The 19727-nt window shown below is 47.8% G+C and overlaps 1 protein-coding gene across 1 annotated transcript in view; it reads left to right on the top strand.

The window, feature by feature from the left end:
- LIPC (lipase C, hepatic type) overlaps positions 1-19727 on the top strand; it is a 128723-nt gene that overhangs the window by 28056 nt on the left and 80940 nt on the right. The gene's annotated exons all lie outside the window — the stretch shown is intronic.

The following is a 19727-nucleotide window of genomic DNA, read 5'->3' on the forward strand; positions in this document are numbered from 1 at the left end:
AGCCTCTGGGGTGGCTCCAGATCATTCTCCCCCCACCCCCACCCTGCCCCAGGCAGAGCTGAAGGGAAGCTGCGCCCTGAGCCCAGGCCTCTGCAGGCTCAGGCAGAGGGAGCAGGCCCGGGGAACCCCCTCGAGGCCACCCCAGCCCTGCTGCCCCGCGGGGCCCTGCCTGCCAAGACAGGTCAGTGGAGTTATTCTTGGTCCCCATTAGCACTGGCACAAGTTCTGGAATTAATCCTGTATTGCTAAGTGGCCCCAGAATGCTGCTGCCTCAGCCCTGCTTTTGAAGTCATTGTGCCAGAGTCCAGGGAGGGGGCCCCACTCCTTCCTCCCCGCAGGGACCCAGCAGGGCCACAGTGCTATAGACAATGGAAGCCGGGGGCCAGTCCCCCAGGGATGGAGGACATGCTGCGGCAGGAGCTCCCCTGCCGGACTACCATGCTTATGTCCCTGTGGACTGATGGGATGAGGAAACCGACCTGCGTCATTTGTCCCACGGTCCTGAGGACAGCTACTGGCTCTGAGCAGAGCGCTGCCAGGGCCCCACAGTGTTTCCAGTCTCTGCACTCCATGACCTCCGGAAAGGGGCTCAGACCCCAACACTTGTTGCTAGCACCTGTCCTGCCCCCTCAAAGGATAAAAACTGATCACCTAGGGGAGTGGACTCTGATGAGTAAAAAAGCACGTCGCCGTGACTCTCTGGGCCAAGAAAACTCTCTGTGCTGTCACTACACTCCAGCAGGTAGCTGGAGGGAGGGACAGAAGGCCCTTACCCATCGCAGCTGATAGGTGCGAAGAGCTGCCTATCCTCTGCTGCCTGAAGGTTGCTTTAACCATGAAGAGCAAAGGGTGGGCTCGCAGGCTGCACTCGTTCCCTGGGCCCTGAGCAGGAGCCATCACCGGCTCATCTCACACAGACGCTGGGGGAACCGAGGGTACGAAAGAGGGCTTCCAAGTGTCTTGCGCTAGCACCTCCTCACAAGCAAAACAGACAGAGCTGGCTGCTGGGGGGCGGGGGACGGCTGTGGCAGCCCTGGAGGCCAGCAACCCGGGAGACTCCTTGTCCTTGTACTACATCTGGCCGGGCCCTGTGCCAGGCCGTCCTGTGTGTCTGCGAGACAAGAGGAAAGTCATCCATTTCTTGCCCAGTAGAAGCATGGTAGGAACTCGCCCAGAAACATCAGGCCCTCAGCCCCACCACAACCCTCTCCATCTCCACTCGCTAGCATCACACACACACACACACACACACACACACACACACACAGAGGCAATGTCCCAGCCCTGACCACCGTCCCAACATCCTTTACCTTTTCTCTCCAGGTTGCCTAGAGGCCATGTTGCCTCAGGGCCTGCAGTGGCTCATCCCGGGGTCCACAGGGGGTGGGGGTAGGGGCACTCGGATTCCCCACACCCACCCCCAGCCTCACTACACTACTTCATCTGAGGATGAGCTTTTTTTTTTTTTTTTAAGATTTTATTTATTTGAGGTGGGGGGAGAGAGAGAGAACAAGAGTAGGGGGAGTGAGACGCAGACTCCCTGCTGAGCAGGGAGTCGGACATGGGGCTTGATCCCAGGACCCCAGGATCATGACCTGAGTCCAAGGCAGACACTTAAGTGACTGAGCCACCCAGGCGTCCCCTGAGGATGAGTTTAAACCAACAAATAATAACCCCTCTCTGCCTTATTATTCATCTCTTCAACCATCTTCCTCTTACTCCTTCACAATACTTGACTCAAAAGGTGGACACCCCCACACTCCCACTTCACTCCTCTGGGCTTCCTTGTCTGAGGGTCCATCCATTTGCTGAGATCTGACTCGGGCCTCCCCTTCCCAATGAGACTTCTGATCGACCCCCTTCTCGGACACTGTACTCATGGCTAACCCCTACTGAGCACTAACCAGGCAGGACAGGTGCTAACCTCATCTGCAAGAACCATTGTCTTTCATCTCGATGACCCCAAGGCCTGCATTCATCCGATGAGGAAACTAGACTTTGCAAAGAGGATGGTGAGGTACAGACCGGAGTGGGACTTGGAGCTCCAGCACCAACCGCCTCGGGGAGGCCTGAGCTCCGTGCATCGGTGTCCGCTTCTAACCACTCCGCTGTGGAGGGGGGATAAGGAGACACCCCCTTAGAGCACATGCCGCTTTCCTGGTTGGCCCTGCTGTCACTTTACCACCTATCTAGCCCCTTGTCCTGTCCTCGCAGGCAGCTGTCTGTGCCCATGGGGGGGGGAGCAGTACCTTTGAGGGGAGGCTGCCTTCCTGCAACCTGGAGAGCCACTCCCAGGGCAAGTGCCATCAGTCTTCCAACTGGCTGATTGAAGTCTTCAAATGAGACCATCCCCCAAAATGCTTTTGCCGCTCTGGGAGTCCTTGCCCTAGACCAAATCAAGCTTTCGGAATCCGCATTGCTCTTTCCTTTCCCACTCTCTTGCGGTGGGGTGTCCTTAAGGCAACAACCCAAACGACCCCAACTTCTTGCCCACGGCTCACCTTCAAGCTACGGCACCTGCTACATTTCCCTGCTCAGAGCCCCTGCGAGCAACCCAAGGTCAGCCACTCTCCTCCCCTCGTCAGGAGAGCATCTCTCCTCGTCCTGGAGGCCGACCCGCATTCATCTCACCTCCTCCACTCCCTTCTCTCCAAGCGCTCCCCTGCCCTCTCCCTCAGCAACATGGCGCTGGGTACCTACCCTACCCACCAGCTTCTCCAGCTTCCCATCGCGCTCTCTCGGGGACCCTCACCTGCTTTGCTCCTCTGGGAACAAATATCAAAGAAAGGCATTCATTCATCTCTGAACATTTGATTTCCCAGGACATCGCGCATGACTCTCGAAATATGAGGTCAATACAAACACAATCATTTTAAATGGCCTGATATTAAACGCTTCTGACCCAAAGAGTAAAAAGCTTTTGGAGCGATCGTTCCATTGATACGAGAGTCACAACGACAGGTTTCAGAGATGAAAGTAATGGATCAGAAAATAGAACTGTAGAGCAGGCACAGATGAAAGGCAAAAACCCCATTTGAAATCCAAAGCTTTCACTTGAGGGGGAGAAATTGCCAAAAGCACGGTTTTGTGTTAAAGAGATCATGACACAAGGGGCACACACTTGCGGCCTGCTTGAGTTTTCATCCCTGCCCGTATGTGTGTCACTTTCCACCTTGAAGTGGTGTGGCCTTCGCTGTGGCTGTTGCGCAGGCCGGTGATGCCCGTCATGTCAGTGCCACGGACGCTGCCCGAGTAAACGAACGGCCTCTGAGAGAGAGAGAGAGCCTAGGTCCCCAGCCACATGTGAACCGAACCAGACCCCAGCCTGCTCTCCCACCTCACTAGACGCCCGCAGGACTTCTCACTAAAAGAGCACATAATGACAAACAACTAGTACAAACAAAGCATTTTGTTTAGAGCAAGATTTAAAGACACGTGAGCATTAAGCATCTGAAATGCTGGGTTTTAGCTGTTATTCACCTCAAACTAAGCCCTTCCTTGAGTCCTCTCACATTTCTGCAGAAGGCAACTTTTCTAAGAAGGCAAGCTTCTTGGGGTCAGTCCCTTCCAGGTTTCTTGTTTTTCTAGAACTTTCTGTGGCTTCACCAGGCATCAAAACAGGTAGGGTCCTTCTTCTACTTTACCTTTGAAGGCCGAAGAAAATAATATTATTACTGGTTTGCAGCGGAGTAAAGAAAAACCCCATTATTGAAGGCCTATCACTTGACTTTGGGGCTCCTCCAGCGACCAGAGAAAGAAAAAGATTCTCTGTCTCATATACCTTACATTTGCCCGTGTCTTCTTGTCCTTCCAATCAGAAGAGGTTGTTTACTGCCTTCCTACCCTCAGCTCTCTGCTCTTTGGAGCAGGATGTGTTTATTGATGGATTTTTACTTACGACTGGTACTTTGGATTTGCTACAGTTTTTAAACTTGGTTTCTGACACAGACTGTGCTCCTACATTGTCCTAATGAAGACTTAAGATTTAAAAGATCACATTTAGGGGCGCCTGGGTGGCTCAGTGGGTTAAGCCTCTGCCTTCAGCTCAGGTCATGATCTCAGGGTCGTGGGATCAAGTCCCACATTGTGCTCTCTGCTCAGCAGGGAGCCTGCTTTCCCTTCTCTCTCTGCCTGCCTCTCTGCCTACTTGTGATCTCTCTCTCTCTCTCTCTCTATCAAATAAATAAATAAAATCTTAAAAAGAAAAAAGAAAAGATCACATTTAGAGAGAAGTCCATGAAATTCCAAGGGAACAATGGAAAAGATTTTAAATGGGAAATTAAAGTGATCCATTAGGGGCGCCTGGGTGGCTCAGTGGGTTAAGCCTCTGCCTTCGGCTCGGGTCATGGTTTCAGGGTCCTAGGATCGAGCCCCACGTTGGGCTCTCTGCTCAGCAAGGAGCCTGCTTTCCCCCCTCCCTCTGCCTGCCTCTCTGCCTACTTGTGATCTCTGCCTGTCAGAGGGAGGGAGAGAGCAAAGAGCTTAGACCAGGATCCTCACTCCTGGGAAATCAGCTATCATGGGAAGGCTCAGACAAGTCCTGGGGGTCCAGGGACCAGGAGCTTAGTCTGAAGGGTCAGTCATCACAAATAACACATCTGAAGAGTGCTCTCTATCCTCTGTCATCATTTCTATTCTCTCTGGTGTGTGGTCAATCTAGGTATAGTGCCCAGGAAAGTAGAGAGAGAATCATAGACCCCAGTGTCTATCATTTGTTTTTTTTAAGATTTTATTTATTTTTTTGACAGTGCGAGGGAGAGAGAGTGAGAGTGCACAAGCAGGGGGAGCAGCAGGCAGAGAGAGAAGCATGCTCCCCACTGAGCAGGAAGCCCAATGTGGAGCTCAATCCCAGGGCTCATCTCTGGGTTCATGACCTAAGCCAAAGGCAGACACTTTACAAACTGAGTCCCCTGGGCACCCCCCACCACCTCTTCTAATTAACACTGGAACAGGAGGGAGATCTTCTGATGGAAGTCTAAAAATCCTCGGAAGTCCTTTCAAGCCCCATCGCTGATGATGAAATTCCAGTTCTAAGATAAGAAGACTTTGTCCCAAAATCAACAGATGCTTGGACTGTCATCATTTTGCTTGTTCTAAATTCATTTGTGATTTCACTGTAAAGTCCCGTCTGTGTGATTAATAGGAGTCACTTATATAAGATTATTTGGAAAATCTTCCTAGTCATGAGCTATCTCTCCATCTCAGTGACTTGTCCTGTACAGTAATGCAGTGGGGCATTCTGAAGGAGCACTTGGTGAACGTTCCACCTCATCAATCTAGAGGGTTTTAGAAATCCCGCATGCTCTTCAAGATGTCCTTTATCAGACACCTCAGTTCCATGAAAGGTAGATTAATGGCTTCCATCTTGCGTACAGTGCATTCCCTAATCGCTTATAGGATCTTGGACCAGCTACCTTGCCTAACAAGTCTCAGTTTTCTCACCTAAAAATTAACCAACAGACTACCTTATTTCCAAAGCTTCCTTGAGTTCTAAGGATCTAGTGTTTAAATACGTTGTTAGTGATCTTGACCAAACTAGCATTACAGGTGAGAAACAGACCACAAAGACAGAAATTCGTCGGGGTTGATACCCATTAGGTCACAGCTGACCAATTTATAGGTTGTCGGGTTACTCATTGCCGAACATGTCGTGACCTTCTCTACACTGAAGGTCATCTATTTTTCTGCCCATTCACGTGGCCCTATTTCATTATGATCTTCAGCTGAGTATTTTACCTCCTGGGATGCACAGACCTTCTACTTTCTCTCTCTGTATAATACGAAACTCTTATATGTTACTGCGATTACTAAGTCAAGTCACTTTTTACATCTCTTCATTCAAAAAATTATCCCAATTTTTTATGATGCCTTTATTCTAATGAATAACAATTCCAACTTTCAAAGTGCTTTTCAGACACCACTGACTTACCTGACCCCTCACAACAATCCTGGTTTGTTTGTTTGTTTGTTTGTATTTGTTTTGCAACATTCCTACCCATGTGTGATAGTTATAACAACTCCTTTCCCTGGTAAACTTTGGCATGAAATTTCCTCAGTTTTTTGTGGTTTTTTTGTTTGTTTGTTTGTTTGTTTGTTTTCTGACAGTCAAAATGTTTTTCATTTATTGCACTCTTCCCCAAAGACTTGCTTACCTGGGGAAAGAAATCTGGTAGACCAATGAAATCTGAACCCAGCTCACAGAGGGCCATTGGAACGGAGAGTTGGGAGTGGCCTTCAGGGATCATTGGTCTCATCCATCCCTGAACATGGGCTCTCTCTTTGCCAGGGACCAAAAGGTGCTTGCCTCTGGGGCTCCCCTATTTGGGGTGCAGAACCTTTGCTTACGGGCTCATCTCTGTGAGCACCCCGACTTGCTCCTGAGGTCACGATTTCTAATTTGCCCATATCGGGTCCCACTTGGTGGCTTTTCCCGGTCCCCCGTTGCAAGCCTCTTTTCTTGTTGTTGCTTTTCAAAGCCACCCTTTTCCCAAGATGGCTGCTTTGACTTAATGAATCAGCTGCAGCATTTGTGATCCGCTGCCAGGTTTTCTGGGAGGCAGCTTTCCTGGGCTTCCACCAGGCTTTGAAAGAGCCCTCTGGTCTTCCTGCCGGTTGTTTGCTCTGCTCCTTTTTCCTCCTAATTAATGCCTTCGTCTTATCTGAGTGGCCTGTTCTCAAACATTGCAACTGAGTGATTGATGTGTTTTGTTGTGTTTTCTTTTGGAGCCCTCCCTATCTGCCCAGACTTGATTTAATTGGGGTTTGCTCACTGTGATTTAGACTGATTCACCCACTAGATATCCCTTACATCAAATCCTGCTCACCACTTAGAAAAAGATTGTTTGGCAAGTCTCAGTGTTCACAGGGTTTCCCTCCGAGGGTCAGGGTTGGCTCCATGGTTGAGAGCGTGGATTCTGGGGTCAGCTGGAATTGCCTCTGACACAGTGCCCTTGAAAAGGTAATGAAGCTTCCTGAACTCCAGTCTCTGAAACTGTAAAATAAGAATGATAGGACCTACTTCATAGAAATGTTGAGAAAGTAAATTGAAATGATGCACGGAGAATGATCAGCACCTGGGACGGGCCCAGTGAGAGTTATTCTTGATTATCCCACTCAACCCTGGGGAATAGCAAAGCAGCTCATCTTAGCCCCAAATTATGGATGAACACATTGGGCCCATAAAGGTCACATGGCTTACCCCATGTCACACAGCAGGCGCATGAACCGTGGCAGTCATGGACCCCCCCCCCCCCGCCCCCAGGCTCATGCTCTATCCTTTTCCCCAGCAATGCCTCTCGGAACCAAGACCTACGTTCTCCACAACAGTGGTTCCCAAAGTGTGGTCCCCAGACTCCCGGCATCAGCATCACCTGGGAACTTGTCAGACATGTCTACTTTTGAGTCTCAGACCTAATGAATCAGAGGCCCAGCAGTCTGGGTTTCAGCAGGCCCTCTTGGACTCTGATGCAATCTCTTGATCTAACTCCTGAGATGGAGGAAAGCCCTTGTATCCTGGTGTGATCCCTAACATGAGTTCACCCTTCCAGCCCTCTGACAGTATCCTCTTTTTGACTGATTCCTGCTGATACTATTGAACTATAGAGGGGTTCTCACCCCTGGACTCACATTAGAATCTTCTAGGGAGTTTTTTAAACACACAAAGGCCCACCCCAGTCATAAAGCGTTCAGTCATAAAGAAAACTAGGAACTACCCTCTGCACACCCAATGGAACTCTGCTAATCTGGAAATATGTTTACCTCATTAAGGTTTGTGTGCTTTACAATCCACTTCCAGTAAATTGTTTCTTCCCTTCCTGCACACCTTGGATCCTCTGCCCACTTATTTGCACAGCTGCTAGCATTTGCACAGAGTTATTTACTTATCCTCAGCTTTGCTGCCCTGTCCACACCCAGAGTTCTTCTGCTTTATCAAAAGATAGTGACAAAATATGATAAGCACTCAACACTGACTCACTGTAATTCTTATTTTTCTTCTAGCTTAGAAGTTAGAATAAAGGCAAATAGTTTTATGAGCATGTTGAACTATTAAGGATCCTAACATCACTCCCTGGTCCTCCAGGGTCACAATCATCATACACAGGGTACTAGGGACCTAACAAAGAACACAATGACAACATTTCTCACCCTCACAAGGGACAGGAAGATCTGGCTTGGGCCTGAGGCCCGAGTGAGGCCTTCTGCTGCACTCCTTCTAAAACTGAAGGTCAGCAGCCTCCAAAACAGGGCCTGACCAACTGGCTTAGATAAGGATACTGAGAATCTTGGGGTTGCCTTACATAGCCCAGGAGGCCTGGCCACTGCGTTCACAGCCAAGAGCAGAGGAAGACCTTGGCCTTTGCAGGACTCCATCCATAGAAATGGATAGTAAAAATGTGGCCTGTGTATTCCCTTTAACAAATACAGCTCCTGGGGAAGAGACAAGAGAAGAAGAGAGACAAAGGCAGGTGCTCCCTTGCCAGCGCTTCCCCCAAGGCTATAGGGCTGATGGACACTGAACCCTGGAGAGACCAAGAAAAACGTTCCTCTGTACATGGACACAGCCAGGTTTCATGGGTCCTAAAGCCCCATAGAGCTTTGAATAAGAAGGGAAGGCTCACTTCAAGAAAAAGAATACAAAATTACAAATACAATAGGCATGAAATTTCCAAAGGGCCTTGCACACTAGGGCCTAAGTTCAAATTCCTTTTGTCCCAAAATACTTTCCCCTCCACTTAGATTCTTTTAAAAACTGTTCTGGATTTTTTTTTTTTTTTTAAATCGATCACCCCCAGGTGTGTATATCCTTCACAATGCTAGACGACTTTCCCTCATCCTCATTATCTTCACGGAATATATTCTTTGAATTTCAGAAGACTCTGGAAATGGGAAAACTGTTCATAAACGAGGGTGTTCACAAGTACAAACACAAAGACCAGCATTTAATTTATTGACTTCATTTTTTACGACGTAGTGTATTCACAGGGTCCATTGTTCAAAAGGTATGAAAGGATATAAAGTGGTAAGTTCTGAGCAAGTTTTGTAAACTTCAAACTAAAATGCGTTATAGGGGTGCCTGGGTGGCTCAGTGGGTTAAGCCTCTGCCTTCAGCTCAGGTCATGATCTCAGAGTCCTGGGATCGAGCCTCGAGTCTGGCTTTCTGCTCAGCAGGGAGTCTGCTTCTCCCTCTCTCTGCCTACCTGTGATCTCTCTCTCTATGACAAATAAATAAATAAAATCTTTAAAAATTTTTTTTTAAAATAATAAAATGCATTGTAATAGCACCTGGGTGGCTCAGTCGGTTCAATGTCTGACTATTGATTTTGGCTCAGGTCATGGTCTCATGTGCCATGGAATCAAGCCCCACCTCAGGCTCCCCAGTCAGCAGGGAGTCTGCTTGAGGATTCTCTTCCTCTGCCCCTCCCCCCACTGTTACTCACATGCACGCACACTCTCTCCTCTCTCTCTCAAATAGCTAAAAATAAATCTTTACAAAATTCATTATTATAAAATGCATTTTTTTCTATCAAGAAAGTAATACTTGGGTGGCTCAGTCAGTTAAGCGTCTGCCATCAGCTGAGGTCATGATCTCTGTGTTCTGGAATTGAGTCCCATATTGGGCTCCTTGCTCAGTGGGGAGCCGGCTTCTCCCTCTCCTTGTGCTCTCTCTCTGACAAATAAATAAAATCTTAAAAAAAAAGGAAAGAAAAATAAATACTTGCTTAATACAAAATTTTTAAAAACAAAAATATAGAAAGAATCACATTTTAATCCATTATCCAAAGTCAAAATTTAAGATTTTTCCAAACACCTACCAAATATGAGTAGCTAAAGGTGGAGACTTGTTCTTTTTTCTGTCTGTCTTTCGTCCTCCTAACAGCTCAGACTTTCCAATCTTTCCAATAATGAGTAAGAAGGAGGCTTCCATAGAGAAAGGTGGAAAGAATTGGAGCATAGTAGCATTTTGTGGGGAAAATTATAAGCTATTGAAATGTATGGAGGCATCAGGCCTTACGCAGTGATCTAAGAGTCTACACCAAAGATGGTAAGTGGCTTTCAGCTCAAGGAGCAATTCCATTCCATCAGGGATGACCACCATGATACCAGGCTCAGTGTGAAGAATGCTGTGATCCATTAGCCATGTCTGTCATGCTCATGGAGCAGTGGGGGGTGGGGAGGAGACAATCTGAGTGTCATACACATGTCACAGGGGTCTAGGTGTAAGTGGAGGTTTGGCTCAAAGAAACACCACGAGTCAGAGCTTCAAAAAATGAGAATCAACTGAGTAAATTAACTAAAGCAAACAGAAATATATGGCGATCCAATCTTCATTGTATAAAGAGCCCTACAGAGGGCAGGTACCTGAACGTCCTCCACCCATCTTTCCCCCTCACCCAGTGATAGCTGTCCTTGTGGGCAACACTCCCCCGGCCAGCACAAGCACATGCCCTTTCTCTGCCCTAATGCCCCTTGTGCTCCTCTCCTGATGGATCTTGCTGTCTCCCCATTGGAGTGCCCAGGGGCAGGGACTGGTCACGTACTTCCTCCCATTACCTTCCTCCAGGCCCCACACAGAACCACCACCGCCCCCAACAGGATCTGCGCTTCCCACACTGGACAGATGTAATGTAGCCCTTTGGCTCCAGAAAGTGTTGGGTCACACTCTTTAGGCCCTCAAACATTTACCAAATACTCACTCTGACCTTTGTATTCAAAGATGAAGATGATTTAGACCCTTCCCTCAAGGCGCTTACAATGAGGGGAATAAAGCACAAACACAAATCATTATAATTAAATAATAAATTATAGTACTATCAATGTTATCAATTCAAAATGCAATTTTAATTAAATTATGATATTTATTTAAATTAAAAATAAGAGAAACTAAGTGCCAGGTATGGGTGTTAAGCATTTTGCCTATATACTGTATTTACTATAATCTTCACAATGGCCCTTTTGAGGCTTACTGATATTGTCCCCATTTCCAAATAAAGAAACTGAGGCTTAGAGAATTTAAGTCACTCACCGAAATGATCTATGGAGAAGCCAAAATTCAAACCCGGGTCTGTTGTTAATAAAAGGTGAAGGGAATCATTTCAATTTGGGTTTGACTAAGAAGGGTGAGTGGTTTGAGGCACATTGAAACTCCCGTCGTGACTCCCACCCTCCAGCGTTGTCAGAGGGGAGCTGGATAGCAGCCAAAAGTGCCCACTGCCATCTCACTACCGAGACCCAAAGTTTCGACCCAGGCTTGCTCCACCCCGGGCCCCTGCTCCCAGCCCCCCACCCCACTCCCTGAACACAGCGTATCAGCTCAGAGCCTACTGGGCTCTGAGCCCAGTAGCTCAGGCTACTGGGAGCAAGTGGTTCCTGCATTTGCGGGTGCTCAAGCTGCTGGGGTGGGTTTTATGAGACCAGAGAGAGGCGGGGAAAACTGATGAGAAATCAGAGATCTGCCAGAGTCGGGAGATGAGCCACAGGAAATGCTTTCGTCTAAAAATATGCCATTTCTGAAAGGAAAACAGTCATTAGAGGGTGTGAGAAGCCCCCGTGGCGAGGAAAGCAAAACAGTGAGACTCACTGGGAGGCCAGTGGAACAACAGAGAAGCCCATTACCCACCCACTTCCTGTGCGATTAGTGAGACTTCAAGAGGATGAAAGGCACGCAGACAAAATGACAACCCACAGACAGAGCTCCAGGGGGAATGTCTGGGGACAGCATCCTATGATGCAGCCAGGAGGTAGGAGGAGAGGAAACCATTCCACTTAATACTGTTCTCGCATCAGCTGGTTCCGCTATAGATTTGGCTAAAATTTCCCATATACTTCCTGTATACCAGGCACAGTGAGGGGCTTTGCAGGCATCATCTTCTGTAATCCTTCAGGCATGTGCCTTAGAAGTTAGGTGACCTGTCCAAGGTCAGATAGCTGGCAGGGGACTGAGACAGGTCTTTCTCCCCGGTTCCCTGACCCCAAGTCTCTCCCTCGTTTCCAGTCTGCCAAGCAGCCTCTGATAAGACCAAGGATCCTGACCATCCTCAGCCTACCCAAGTGGAGGCTAGTCACTCCCATTTCCCTGGTGGATTATGGCTGTTTCACATCCTTTATTTCGTCTTGCGTCATAGCAGATCTTGTTAAAAGGAAATTCGCCATTGTTTGTTCATGCCTCGTTGTCAGCTAAAACACACGGCTGCCACACCAGCTCCTTCTACTCAGTTTCAGAGCCGGATGAGGTAGAAGTTAGAAAATGCTTGTTTTCTGCTTGCTTTAATTTGGGAAATTGCCTGACTGAGCAATAACTGAATTTCATTTTTAGGATAAAATACTTGATCTCCAGGGAAGCCAGGCCTCAAGCAACTGATTTTTACCAGGTCACTTCTCCGTGACCTCTGAGGACTGGCCTGATTCTTGGAGAAAAATTTAACCCATATGCCAGTCTGCAGGGATCTACAAGTCCCTTCATGGTCTGGTCCACCTAATTCTCCAGCCCGATCTCATCTTCCTCGGCTCCTGTCAGGGGGATCTCTAACCACCCTGCACACACCTTCCCAGGCTCAAGCTTTCAGCTCCTGCCCCCAGGAGGCCCACCTCCTCCCCACAGTTCCGCATCCCCAAGCCTGACCCACACCCCCACACCAAAGCCTCCACCACCCACCTTGCCTCCAAGCCAGAAGTAATGACTCTACTCTAAGAATAGTAACTATTATTATTATTATTATTATAGCTTGCATTTCTTTTCTTTTTTTTTTTTTAATCAGAGAGAGGGAGAGAGATCACACAAGCAAGGGGAGTAGCAGAGGGAGAGGGAGAAACAGGCTCCCCGCTGAACAAGAAGCCTGATGCGGGACTTGATTCCAGGACCCTGGCATCATGACCTGAGCTGAAGGCAGATGCTTAGCCAACTGAGCCACCCAGGTGCCCCATAGCTTGCATTTCTTGAGCTGAGTGCCTGGCACTTTACAAGCTCTCTTTCATTGACTCCTCTCAGAACCCTACCATGTGAGGTCATTCAAATTGCCCAAGGTCATAGAGTTAGTAAGCATGGGAGCCAAGAATTGAACTTAGAGTCTAGTTCTAAGCCTATAACACCCCATCTCTCCCAGCGGCATTTGTGCCACAGACCTCCCACCTCCCACCTTGCTGTACTAGGAGTTCTGTGAATTTGCTTTGTAACCTTTACAGAGTTGTAATTCAGTGGACAAATATCATTCATAATATTTCATACCTCCAGGAACACTGAGCTCTCAGGAATGAATGAATGAATGAATGATGAGAAAATGTACATTAGACTAGAGAGGCAGGCCAATTTTTATAAGCATTAATGGACTGTAGTGTCCATAAAGATCCATTAAGTACCAACCATGTGGCCCACATTCTGATGGCCCCAGGGTTGAAGTCCATTGGACTCTCAAATGTTCGATGGACATTTTCCAACCTGCAAGACCCAGATCTCTCTTGAGCACTGATTTTCAGTCTCCTGGTAGCTTCTCTGCTCATTATTGCTTGGCAAACAATGTAATTTATGCATGAGGCACACAAATTAAGATGCAACGTAGTTATTCCAACTGTCAAAACTACTAAATTGAATTGAATGGCAAAAGACTGATAGTGCAACCTCTGCAGGAAAAAAAAAAAATCCAATCTGAAAATAGTCAATTCAATAGTACTTTATAGACACTGCTAGAAACAACCATATAAACAGCAGGAAAGTGATATCACAACTATCATTAAGTAACACATGGAGTTTTGGTGTTCTGCACCGAGATGCAGGCCACTGAAATGCAAAGTTAATTTGTCCAAACAGAAATTCTAATAAATACCTTTGATTGTTCCTTTGTCTCTATCCTTTACCAAAGACAGGCAATTAGCGGCGTTTGCAATATTACAAGCAAATGAAATTGGGTCTCTTCCCAGCCTGCCTACAAAGGACTTCTATAGCAATAAAAATAATCAATTGGATTCTTCATTTTCTGCTGGGTCCATGTGATTTCCTTAATAATGTCAATGCAGATTGTAATTTGCAGGGAAAAATAAATACCACTTGCATAAGGCGTGAAATTTCAGGCCACAGAAATGCCATCTTTTCTTACAGAATTGTTTCGTTACAAGGATATGCAGTTTGGATGGCTTGAATAGACCTCAGGTCTAGTGCCCAATTTGTCTTTCATAGACTGACCTATATTTTGTCTCTCAAACGTGTCTTGTGTATTTCTCCTTTTGTACTTTGGCTCTGCAGCAGTTAGCAAGAGAAAGCACCACAGTGAGGATCAGAATGCTGACATCAAACCCCCAGTTTGCCCACACGCTAGCCCGCCAACTCAGGTCGAGTTACCGCCCAGACCCACAGCCTCAGTTTGTTTGTCTGTATAATGAGGCATACAAATAGAAAAGTGCCAGGAATCTCAGTTCTCTAGACTACTAGGACATTGCCGGGCCTACAACAGGCATGCGGTACGTATTGCTTGAGCAAATGAATGACTATGTGTCTCACACCATATCTGGCATGTGGTCAGCACAAACTAATTACGGCTTAGAAATTAAAAATCCATCCCTCACCTCTAACACCCACCTTCTTCCTCTTGGCCCAGAAAGATCTTACTTGATCTCCAAAGTTAGCATCAAAATCTGCTCCCTCTGAGAAGTCTTCCCAAGAGCACACCAGCTAGAAGTGGTCTAACTTGCAAGACATTTGTTGTCCATGAGCCTCATGTAGAATGTTGGCTCCTGGCCTTGTGTTATTGCTTCTCTTCTCATAAGGGATCTGTTAGGCACCCAGTTAGATTACAAGCTTCTTGAGGGCAAGTCCAAAGTCTTTGATTCCTGATGATCCCTACAGCTCTTGGTAAAGAGCCTGGCATATAAGTGATTGGGCAAGGAATACATATATACCTCTTAGGTCATATAGGCAGAAACAGCTTATGAAAAAAAGAAGGTCCCTAAGCAGGTGTGTGGAGCCGCTGGGGCCACTCGAGCTCTGGGCACTGCTTCCCTCCTCGCCTGGCCCATCTTCCCCACGCATGCTTCTGGGGACAACAGGAGACCACAAGACCCCTGGAATGTGCCCTCCAGCCCTCCAATGGAGACATCCAATGTTTCTGAGGCAACATTTATGGCAAGCGTCTATAGCAAGTCAAAAAACTTCGTGGTATGAAATTATCCCAAAGATCAATACCAGTCCCTCGCTCTGGGTTTGGGGAGTTTTGCAGGAGCTCAGGATTAGAAGTCAGGAAATCTGTGTTTAAGACCTGCCTCTATCACTAACTGGGCCTCCTTGAGCAATTAAATCTCACCCAGAGCCTCACACAGATCACTGGATGATTTCTCAGACCTGGCCAACCTTACAACCTCCCATCAGGGATGTGTTAGGGGAGCCCTTTCTCAGTGAGAGGGTAGCAGTGTGTTTCTGGGTAATAGTATGATTTCCAGCCTAAACTACTATCTCCCTAGTGATGTGGGTATAAAATAAAACGATGTGGGTATAGAACAAGTATTTCCTATATTCTTCAAAGTTAACCAACCAAATCACTAAATTCTTTGAGAAGAGAATTGATAATTTAATTATCTTTAATTCACTTTTATCATTCCTGAGATGAAATGCAAACCACACAAACAATAAAGAGTATCAGACACAATCCTCCCTTCTGTCAAATGCCCGGTTACTAAAGATTACAAAAGTTGGACAGACCAGTCAAGTGGCCATGGAGGGGAGCTTTTCTAAGACTCAGTCCCCCGCCAGGAGGCTCCGTTCTGACATTTGGCAAATAAGCAATTGACACCTTGTGCTATGACTTAGAATCACACCCAGGATCCTAAAGAGAGAAGGGGGATTTTGCCCCTGGCAGAAGCTTCCAGGAGCATGCACACACGTATCCCTAGAGACCTGAGTGTTGTCAGGATAGAAAGGGATCACCTGTGTCCCTTCACTGGTCAACATACAGACGTCATTCCCCAAAATAAACCACAGATAAAAAGTAGAAAGATGGTTCTCCATCTATTTTTTAGGTAAATTTGGAGAGTTCAAGAGTCCAGCTGCCTCCAACGATACCATCTCCATTGAGTAAAAATACCTTTTAGCAAGTTGTCCTAAACCACTTTTTTAAATTAGTACTCTTTTTTCCCTACTAAGTATTGGTAATTTAATAGCTCTGTGAAAAGTGCTATTGAAGCAAGAAAGGTGAGTGTTTTCTCATTTCTTCTCTGGGAGATTTATCTATTAATCAAATATCTTAATTCTCTCCATACTTAAAAAGGGCATTTTCAAAGTGGCTTTCCCAGCCACCCCAGATCATTCCTCAAGTTTTTATTATCTGTTTTTTAAATGTGTACCCAATGTGGACTCTCTTCTTGAGGCCGAGCTGTTTGAGAAAATTTCTATGGAAATTTTGTGGGAAACCACCAGCGGTGTTGAGCCTACCCGAGACGGCAGGCCACTTAGAACCTGGGAGAATCATCCCCTGCGATCCTGTTTGTTGGCCTGTTGTTCTAATGGGTACAAGTAGAGTTAAGCATGTAGGTCTGCCTTTGGTATTCTGTTCTGTCCTTGACATCTCAACCCTTCTTCATCACATTATCCCTTTCCAACTCTGTCAATAATTCCCTGTGCTCAGGGTACTTTTCTGGGCACCAGCATGCAGAGAGAGGCCTAGGTCATATTCCCTGCCTTCAAAAGGACTTTATGTTTGGGGCTCCTGGGTGGCTCAGTGGGTTAAAGCCTCTGCCTTCAGCTCAGGTCATGATCCCAGGGTCCTGGGATGGAGCCCCCACATCAGTCTCTCTGCTCAGCAGGGAGCCTGCTTCCTCCTCTCTCTCTCTCTCTCTCTGCCTGCCTCTCTGCCTACTTGTGATCTCTGTCTGTCAAATAAATAAATAAAATCTTTTTTTTTTTTAAAAAAAAAAAAGGACTTTATGCTTGAGAGGAAGAAGGGATGAGCACGTCTAACTAAACGCGATGTTCTATACGCCACGCCTGGGATGTGAGCAAAACACTCAGGGGCAGTTCTTTTATCTATGTAACAATGCTGGTAGAGCACATACTATGGACTGGACATGCAGGCCATTACCAATATTAACTTATTTAATCCTCACAACAACTCACAAGATGGATACTATCACTATCCTTTTGTGCTGGTGGGGAAACTGAGGCACCATGTGGGTAAATAGCTTGCCCAGGTCCCACAGCCCATGTCAGCGCCAAGTTCTGAGCCCAGGCACGCTGGCTCCCAAGTTCATGCTCCTATCGGGTATGCGGCCTCTCCAAACCTCTTTTCCCCCCAAATTCAGAGGTGCTTAAACAAAACCAGCCACAGATGCAACACGCTAGCTGAGAGTGCTACAGGGCTCGATGAGGAAGTGGCATTTACCCTGAAACCTAAATGATGACTAGGAGTTAACGAGGCTAATGGAAAGGAAGTGGGCTGCAAGTCAAGGTTCTAGTGGAAAAAAAGTGAGATATGTTCTAGGAACTGAGCAAAGCCACGTGGCAAGAGCGGGGAGATGGAGGAGGAAAGTCGTGCAAGGAGCAGCTGAAAAGTGGTCCTAGACCTTAAGATTCAGCACCAAGGATAGTCTTGGGGCAGGGTTCCCCCAGAACAGTAAGTGTCTAGCAAAGGGTGTCAGTAGGGGGCTGAGAGTGTCAACTCTGTGTTCTCCGGCGATGACGTCGGCCACTGGCACATGGAGTGGGCTGGAAGGAGCCAGAACGGAAGAGACCCGTGAGGAGGCAGCAGCCGAGAGAGAGCTGACAGTCCCTTGGAAGTGTGGGGACCAATAAAAGGGGATTCAAGAGGAGGTAGCTGTGACAGGAGACGGTGACCGGTCAGGAGGGTGTGGGGAGGGAGGTGTCTGTGACGGCTCTAAATATTCTGGACATCCATGGTGTCAAGGAGCACTGGAGGTGGGGCAGGGTGGAAGGGTGCACCCTCCACACCGTTCACCGCTCCCCGAGCTCACAGGTTCCCTCAGGGCTCCGTGTCTTTGGGCCTCTGAGTATCTCTGCCTCCCTCCTCCCTCTGAGCGGTCCTCTGCAGAGATTCGGCTTAGACATCGTTCCTCTGTGCACACACGACGTGCTGGGCCCTGGACCAGGCACCCGGGCAGACATGCTCATATTTGGGCCTCACGATGTCCCTGTGAAGGAGCTATTGCCATCCTTATTGACAGATGACTGAGACCAGGGAAGGTCCAGAGTGGGCTAGCCTCCCAGGGGGGAGGTGGGAGGGCCCACAGATGCCCAAGGCTTCCTTCCCAGTGACCCTGAGGGAAAGGTGAGCTTGGCCTGGGCTCCTTCTCCTCAGAGGCATTGAGGTCACTCCCCATGCAGAACAGAGACGTGACTCAAGGAGCAGTCGGTCCTGTGGAGACTCAAGAGGGCCTCAGCAAGAAGTGTGGCTGAGGACTGCCGGACTGAAAGCCAGTGTGTCCCATATAGCACGCTTCTCCTTATGTCTCCAGACTTTGTCCCAGGGAGGACTACCCGAGCATCAGGCAGCCAGGGTGTCTCTGTGCTTCCTAGAAACAGATTCCAGGGAACAGATAGCCCCCAGCTTCCTCTCCAACCGCTCTTTGACACAGACCCTCCACTCTAACCGTGCTGCTCTTGCATGCCACTGTCCCTTTGCTTGTGTCTGTCCCCAGGCCTGGCTCCCTCTCTCTCTCTTTAATGTGCCCAGAGAGGTGTTAAACATTGGCTTGGTCTCCCCTGGAGCATCCCTTGCGCATCTCCTTAGGCTGGGGGAGGGTGACCTGCCGTCCAGCTTACCTGCACTAAGGAATCTCCTGGTTCAGGGGACTTGTGGCACTCAATCAGGCAGTCCCATGTAAACCAAGACAGCTGGTTGCCCTAGTTAGATACCTGGATTGCCTCCTCCGGCTGCAAGCCCCAGTGTCCAACTGCTTTGGACTCATTTGTTCTCTCCTGTGTGCTCCCCTCCACAGTAGCTACGCCTCCTTGAGATCCTGGACCCTGGAGATCTGGGCTTTGCGTGCAGTCAGGGCTGGTGGGATGAGTGGATGAGAGGAGCACGGACCCAGGGTGCCCATGGTAGAGGATGGCTCCCACCACCCAGCAGTCAGAGGGGCAGCACGGCAGCCAGAGGGTACCTCACTGAAGGAGGACAGGAGCAAAATGTGTGGCCTGCAGAAGACTGGAAGCTGGCCCATGAGAGCCAAAGAACTGGTTTTGCTTGGTGTTTGTTTGTTTGTGTCATTTGCCAGCTGGAAGCTTGGGGGATAATGGAGAGGAATCCTTTCTAGATGCATTGAACTTGAAAGAATCAACAACAGGTGCTTGGCAAGCAAACAACCAGACAGCGAGCTAGCACAGGAGAGAAAAAACAACAAGAATCATAAGCACAGGGAGGGTTCCCCTCACCAGGCCTCTTGGTGAGCACGAGCCCGCCCTGGGTGTGAGGTGGAAGGTGGGGTGCGCTTTCCTCCCGCGTGTCCGACTTTGTGTGAGCATTTTGTTGCCCGGAGTGTGATTCAAGCGTACAAAGACACTTATTTTACATTCAACCTGGCCTTCATTGGATGATCCGCTGGGAAAAACACATACCCTATTTTATCACACTTACTGTATTGCACTCCGCAGAGATTCTGTTTCTGACAAACTAAATGTTTGTGGGAACCCTGCATTGAATGAATCTGTTGGCACCGTCTTTCCAATAGCATTTGTTCACTTTGTGTAATTCTAGCAATATATCAAATTTTTCATTATTATCCTATTTGTTATG

This window comes from Mustela lutreola, chromosome 7 (assembly GCF_030435805.1).
Source record: "Mustela lutreola isolate mMusLut2 chromosome 7, mMusLut2.pri, whole genome shotgun sequence".
Lineage (NCBI taxonomy): Eukaryota > Metazoa > Chordata > Mammalia > Carnivora > Mustelidae > Mustela > Mustela lutreola.